A 7,349-nucleotide genomic window follows, 5' to 3' on the forward strand; every position below is an offset into this window, starting at 1 on the left:
CAGTTCTAATGGAGCAGTAATGAACTGAACCAGCTACACCCTGGGAAAGAACTCTGGGAGATGGCTATGAACCACTATATAGAATTCCCAATCTCTCTATTTTTTGTCTGCCTGCATTTTTGATTTCCTTCACAGGTTAAATTGTATACTCTTTCAGAATCCGATTCTTTTTGTACAGCAAAATAACTGTTTGGACATGTATACTTATATTGTATTTAATTTATACTTTAACATATTTAACATTAATTGGTCAACCTGCCATCTGGAGGAGAGGGTGGGGGGAAGGAGGGGAAAAATTGGAATGAAAGGTTTGGCAATTGTCAATGCTTAAAATTACCCATACATATAACTTGTAAATAAAAAGCTATAATTTTTTTTTAAAAAGGTGCAGATTTTATCAGTATCTGTACTATTATAAGTATCTAATAAAGAGCTATAAAATACTGGCAAAAAAAAAAGAAAGAAAGGATTCAATAATTATACCTAAATACATCCAATAATTTTTTCTTGTGTTGTGAAGCAGATCCTAACAATGATGCTAAATATCTTATAAAATGACTGCCTACAGGTCGAGTCTAAATCTAATTAGGAAGAGACATAGCCAGGAGTTATTCTTTTCAAGTCTGACCAGAGATTGTGAAATCATGTGGCAAATTCCAGGGGAATGAAGTAAGAATGGGGATTGTAAATCAATAATGGGAACTATGAGCCACATAAGGATCAGTATACCAAGAGCCAAAAGGGAATGAGCAAGAAACAGGGTAGGGCAGTAACTATTATTAACCAGATTAACAGATAACCACTTATGAGAAGACCAACCTCATTGAAATCATGGCTATCACGTCCCTTGGAATATCTTTTAGGGAGTTTGGACCCAGAATATAATTTGTCTAGGTCAGGACCAAAATATTGAAGTTAGCAAGGAATTCTCATATAATTGCCTCAAACATCCTAAACCTCAATCCCCTCATAATCATTTTTGTTTTCTCCTTTTTGACTTAAAGATCACAATCCTTGATGGAAAGTGCAAAACAAAACAGCAATTGTATAATATTTCTTAGTCCCTATCCTCAGTTAACATTGAAGCCCCACCCCAACTCAAGCAGCAGACCTCCCCTTTTTTGTTTTTTTTTTCTTTTCTGAAACAAACTTATTTATTATCCTTTATTGTCTTTCACATTTTTCCTTACCTTGTGAAACTTTAAACTGTATTCACTTTTATTTGCATCTTTAACAATTCTAAAGTATTTTCTTCTTGCTTTTACAAAAAGCTAAGAAAGGAAGAAGAGAGAAAGAAAGAACGGAATGAAGAGAAAAAGAAAGGAAGAAAAGAAAGAAAGAAAGGGAAAAAAAAGAAAAGGAGAAAGGAAGAAAGAAAAACAGTCCTGCATGAGAGAGAAGGGTGAGATGAATTGCTACGAAGAGTTATGGTTCCTTCTTTACATATGAAGAAAACTAATATTAATTTTAAAAAGTGTCTAATTGATTGAAAACAAGAGGGAGGTTTTATTAGCATTCATTCACACTCTAAATGAGACCCAAAAAACCCTTATTGTAATCTTTAAGGACCTGTCACTAGGAGAAAGTGGAACCTTTTCCTAACTTTACCCTCCTTCAACTCCCTTCAATTCTTATTCTCCCTCCTGCAACCTCAGAGAGGGAAGAATTACACCTTCCTTCCCTCATTCTAGTTCTGAGACATCCTTCTTATGGAAAAAGTCACTAATGTCATCTGATGGAAAGACCTGGCTTTGCCTGGACTGTCACCTCTTGGAGACTTCTATGTTTGTGGCCGAGAATATTTGCTGAAATGTTCTCCAGAAACAGTCCTCTGAAGACTTTGGCAAATGCCAAAAAAGGAGTGTCTTTTACATTTTTTTAAAGAAACTTCAGCTCCTTGTGGACTCTAGCCTTTCCAAAAGTGTAATGACAACTCTATGTCAATCATTCCTATTTATCCTTGCTCACATACCCTTCTTTCAGTCTTTTATACATAATCTTTTTTTTTATTTATGTCTTTTACTTTCATGACACTTTCATTTCCAGATACATTCCTTCTTGTTTTTTTCACCAGAGAAATTCTTTGCAACAAAGATTAAGAAAAGAAAAAGAGAAAGAAAAGCCTGCAGTAAAACTAGCCAAAAATATCAATTGAGTCTGATGTTATATATAAAATCCCACACCATTAATTCCCTACTTTTGTATAAAAGGAAGCAAACTACATTTTCTCCTTTTTCCTTTGGCTTTAAGTTTTATTATCATAATTACTCATTGTTCACTCCCCTCTCCCCCTACATTACATTGCTGTACCTAACATTTATATTGTTTTCATAGGTCTATTCATTTGACGCTGAATCAATTCTAGTCTTTCTATATTCCTATTAATTCTTTATATTCCTCTTTATTCATGTAATTTTCATGAATTATATTTATATACCCCAATGTCTTTAGCTGTTCCTCCATCTATATGATTTCTTTTTTGCTATTATAAAAGTTGCTATGTATGTTTGGAATATATAGAATCTTTCTTTCTTTGACCTCTTTGGGGTAAAATATCTATCAGAAGGATCACTGGGTCAAAAAACAGACATTTGAGTCCCTTAATATAATTCCAAAGTTCTTTTCAGCATTATTGGACCAATTTACAATTCCACTAAAAATATGTGTCCTTATCTTTCTTAGAGTTTCCACCATCAACTTTTTCTTTATTTTATTTCATTTGTACATAATTTTTAAAATTTGAGCTATTCAGAGTTCTTTATGCAACTCTATTACCTGATAGGGATTGTAACTATGTCATCAGAATTACATTCTTGAGAGAGTTTATCTTTGATCCAACTGAATTTTCTACCCAGCTTTTACAAATCAACTTTTTTAGGGTCTAGCATATTTGACCAGAATGAATTGTGAAAACATTATCATTTCTCACAAGTTTCTCAGCATCTCTGTCTACTCTGTTAACTCTTTTTGATCAAAATTAGGTCTAGAAAGAGGTGAAACAAAGCATTTATTTGAAGTCAGTGAAGTCTGGAAATGATACCCTCTGAGTGTCAGTCAATTAATCAATGGACATTTATTAAGCATCTATTGTGTATTAGCATAGTACTTTGTTAAGTACTGGGGAAATACAGGAATATACAGAGAGGAAAAAGATAGCCCCTGATTTTAAGGAGCCCATAGTCAAATGTGGGTGACAACATGCAAGCAATGATGTACGAATAAGCTATGAAGTGGGTAAACTGGAAATAATGAACAGAATGAAGGCACTACAATTAAAGAGCATAGGGAAAGACCTCTTATAGAAGATGTGGTTTTAGTTGATAGTTGAAGGAAATCAGAAAAATCCAGTGGTAGAGATGAAGAGGAGTGTTTCAGTCATAGTGGACAGCCAAAGAAAATGCACAGGGTACAGAGATGGAATATCTTGTTGAGAACTTCAAGCCCAATATATTTGCATTTAAATAGTCAAGCTAAATAATGAACTAGATTTCAGAAATCTAGAAATCTAGAAAACTAGATTTTCTATGCTAATTTTACAGGGGCCCAGAGAAGCCAAATGACTTGTTCTTAGTTCACATGAAGAAGTAGGAGAAGAATTTGAACCTAGACCTTATGATTCCAAATTTACTGTTGTTATTGTTGTTCAGTTGTGTCTCTCCAACCCCATTTTGGGGTTTTCTTACTAAAAACACTAAAATAATTACTATTTCTTTTCCAGCTAATTTTACAGATGAGGAAACTGAGGCAAACAAGGATAAATGACTTGGTTAGGTCTCTCAATTAGTAAGTTTCTGAGGCTAAATTTGAAATCATTTCTTCTTGACTCTAAGTCTGGTCCTCTATGCTATGCTTTTGGTTTAAGATTTTTCATCTGAGGAATAAAGGGGAGGAAAAATAAGACTTTTTTTCACTATGCTACCTAGCAGCCCACTGTAACCAACCAAAAAGATGATAGTTACCTTTATACATTCAATGAACATCTACTAAGGGATTAAAACACTGAATAGAAACTAAAAAATAAAAGATCTCAAATGAATCAAATACTTAGATGAAAATTTAATCCTTTTTCATTAATATGAACATGAAATTTGTTGTCTTCACTGTGATACCTGGGCTTGATTTATCCACAAAATAAATCTCTCTGTGCCATGAACAATGGAATTTTATGGTGTTAAAAATATGTATGTGTAAAAATTAATATTTAAAAATATTCCTCATTGCCCTTCCTGTCCCCACCAAACCCCTGCATGTTCTTAAGGTGTTAACTTCCCTTGCCTTCCTATATGGTTGCTTCCTTTATCTTCTGAGAAATGAAATTATAAGATAATTTCTACTCATCTCAATCTGAGTAAGAATATGGCGCTTTTCTTTTTTGACATATCCACAGAGAGGCCTTTTCCTGACAGGAGGAAAGGCAGAATGCCAGGAAAGGTAATTGGAAGCTGCTTTTAAAGCCAGAAATGAAGAGGAAGAATTTCAATGTAAGTTATGTTCACATAAACAATGGGAAGATGAGAGCACAAGATACCGTAGTCTGAAATATCGAAATTAAGCAAGTATAAAGGGCCATAAATTGAAGTTGTATTAGTGTTTTAAAGATCACAAAATAAGAAAATATTTATTGGTATTTATTAGATTATATTAGTTTTGTATAGATTAGATTTATTAGATTGAACAGCAATTTTTAATCATATAAACAAACAGGAACACTTTATGTTTATATAGCATATAAGACTGACAAAGTGTTTTCCTCACAGGTATTATCTCCAAATTAAAGATCAATGTCACAGAACTCTGGAGTTGATAGAAATCTTACCTGAAGAATTTCTTCCATAATCAACAAGAGATCATCTAGTTTTTTGCTTGAAGACTTTCAATGAAGAAGAATCTTTTCCTGATTCAGTTCCCCTATCCTCATTTCACCTTTGAAAAGCTTTAATTGCGCATTAATCCAGCATAAAGGATTTATTAAGTGACTCCTGTATTTCAGGAATTTATGTTGGAAATACAAAAATAAAATCAAAATAATACCTACTTTTAAGTATCTTGCATCCTAACAGAAAGAAAGACAACATTCATGTAGATAGTTATACATAAAACAGACATAAGGTCATTTTTTTGAGGCAAAGTCCAAGTATTTGAGGAAAATAGGGAAGGATCCCCCTGCAAAAAAAGAAAAAGTAAAGCTAGAACATGAGAGTATCAGGATTTTGAAGAGACAAACTGACTTGTCACACAACTATTAGAAAATACAAGTGATGTAATATAGTTTCTAGGGGAGATAGTAATAATTTTAAGGTCCCCTGACCTTAGGGGGCTTCTGTTCTAATAATAAGTCAGTGACTGAATTTTCTGGCTTTGGAATCTGTGCTCCTGAGGCCTTCTGATCTAAGAATGCTATTGCTCTGTCAATGATTATAAAAGTCCTCTGGCTTAAGAATATAATAATATTTCTTCTTCCCTTAGATATTAGGGAAGATATATTAGTGATCCTGAGACTATTGTTCTAACAATCTGTCACTGATTTCAAATCTTCTGGCTTTAGAATAGTCCAACAAACATTGCCTGTTGGTCAGTGATAACCAAATTCCAGAGACCACTCCTTGGTTCTACCCTTAGGCCATAAAATTAGCATATATATATAACATGAAGAAATAGATAAATGTATTTCTTTGCTTCTGCTTCTTTGCTAAATTCTCTTGGAATTTAGAATGCTTCAATTAGCATTACAATTACAATAAACTTCCCCCTCTTGACTTGGAAATGGGTTCAAACCTCCTGCAAATTCTTTTGAGACACCTTATGACACCAGTCTGAGACTCTCAATCTTTTGGGGTTCCTTGCCAACCTCAACATTGGTAACCCCTATAGGGAGAGAATGGCCTCCCCTAGTTTGATTCTCTCCTTGTCAAGATAAGCCCTCCATTTTTTCTCCTATAGCTGAGACATCCCCCTGAGTCGTCTTGAGCTCCATGCTCAGCAAGTGTTCCTTGACTGGGGATGCCCTGACTGAGAAATTTTTTTTTTAATTAAAGCTTTTTATTTACAAAGCATATGCATGGATAATTTCTCAACATTTACCCTTGCAAAACTTTTCCAAAATTTTCCCTTCTTCCCCCCATCCTCTCCTCAAAATGGCAGGTAGTCCAATACATGTTAAATATGTTAAAATATATGTTAAATCCAATATATGTATACATATTTTTACAGTTATCTTGATGCACAAGAATAATCAGATCAATAAGGAAGGAAAAAAAAACTGAGAAAGAAAACAAAATGCAAGTAAACATCAACAGAAAGCATGAAAATGCTAGGTTGTGATCTGCACTCTGTTCCCACTGGTCTCTCTGGGTGTAGATGGCTCTCTTTATCACTGCACAAGTGGAACTGGTTTGAATCACGTCACGGTTGAAAAGAGCCACGTCCATCAGAATTGATCGTCATATAATCTTGGTGCCTTGTATCATGATCTCCTGGTCCTGCTCACTTCACTCAGCATCAGTTCATGTAAGTCTCTCCAAGCTTCTCTTGAAATCATCCTGCTGATTGTTTCTTATAGAACACTAATATTCCATAGCATTCATAATTTATTCAGCCATTCTCCAATGGATGGGCATCCACTCAGTTTCCAGTTTCTTGCCACTACAAAAAGGGCTGCCACAAACATTTTTGCACATGTGGGTTTCTTTCCCTTCTTTAGTATTTCTTTGGGATATAAGCCCAGTGGTAGCACTGCTGGATCAAAGGGTATGTACATTTTGATAGTGCTCTGGGTATAGTTCCAAATTGCTCTCCAGAATGGTTGAATCCATTCACAATTCCACCAATAATGCATCAGTGTCCCAGTTTTCCCACATCCCATCCAACATTCATCATTATCTTTTCCTTTCAGCTTAGCCAATCTGACAGGTGTGTAGTGATATCTCTGAGTTGTCTTAATTTGCATTTCTCTGATCAATAGTGATTTGGAGCACCTTTTCATGTGGCTACAAATAGTTTCAATTTCTACATCTGAAAATTGTCTGTTCATATCCTTTGACCATTTATCAATTGGAGAATGGCTTGAATTCTTATAAATTTGAGTTAGTTCTCTATATATTTCAGAAATGAGACCTTTATCAGAACCTTTGAATGTAAAAATGTTTTCCCCCAAGACTGGAAAATTCTTGCAATTTTTGGCAAAGTTCCTAGGGAACCTTTGCCACCCTTTCACCTTCTCTGGATGCCAGAGAAGACAAAGTGCTATAGGATAGCTTTTGGCAAAGATGGGACATTTCTATTTCATGTCATTTTGTCTGGATCTGCGTCTCTGTAGAGAATGTCTGTGTTATGTTTGTTCTGTGAACTAG

General features: G+C 34.5%; 1 long non-coding RNA gene across 1 annotated transcript; it reads left to right on the top strand.

Annotated features, from left to right (window-relative positions):
• The first annotated feature begins 1,273 nt into the window (after window positions 1–1,273).
• Window positions 1,274–5,034, top strand: LOC127553380 (uncharacterized). Its single transcript, XR_007951733.1, has 3 exons — window positions 1,274–1,402; window positions 4,388–4,481; window positions 4,758–5,034. It is a non-coding gene; the product is annotated as an uncharacterized LOC127553380 (long non-coding RNA).
• Window positions 5,035–7,349: the final 2,315 nt, after the last annotated feature.

This window comes from Antechinus flavipes, chromosome 3 (assembly GCF_016432865.1).
Source record: "Antechinus flavipes isolate AdamAnt ecotype Samford, QLD, Australia chromosome 3, AdamAnt_v2, whole genome shotgun sequence".
Lineage (NCBI taxonomy): Eukaryota > Metazoa > Chordata > Mammalia > Dasyuromorphia > Dasyuridae > Antechinus > Antechinus flavipes.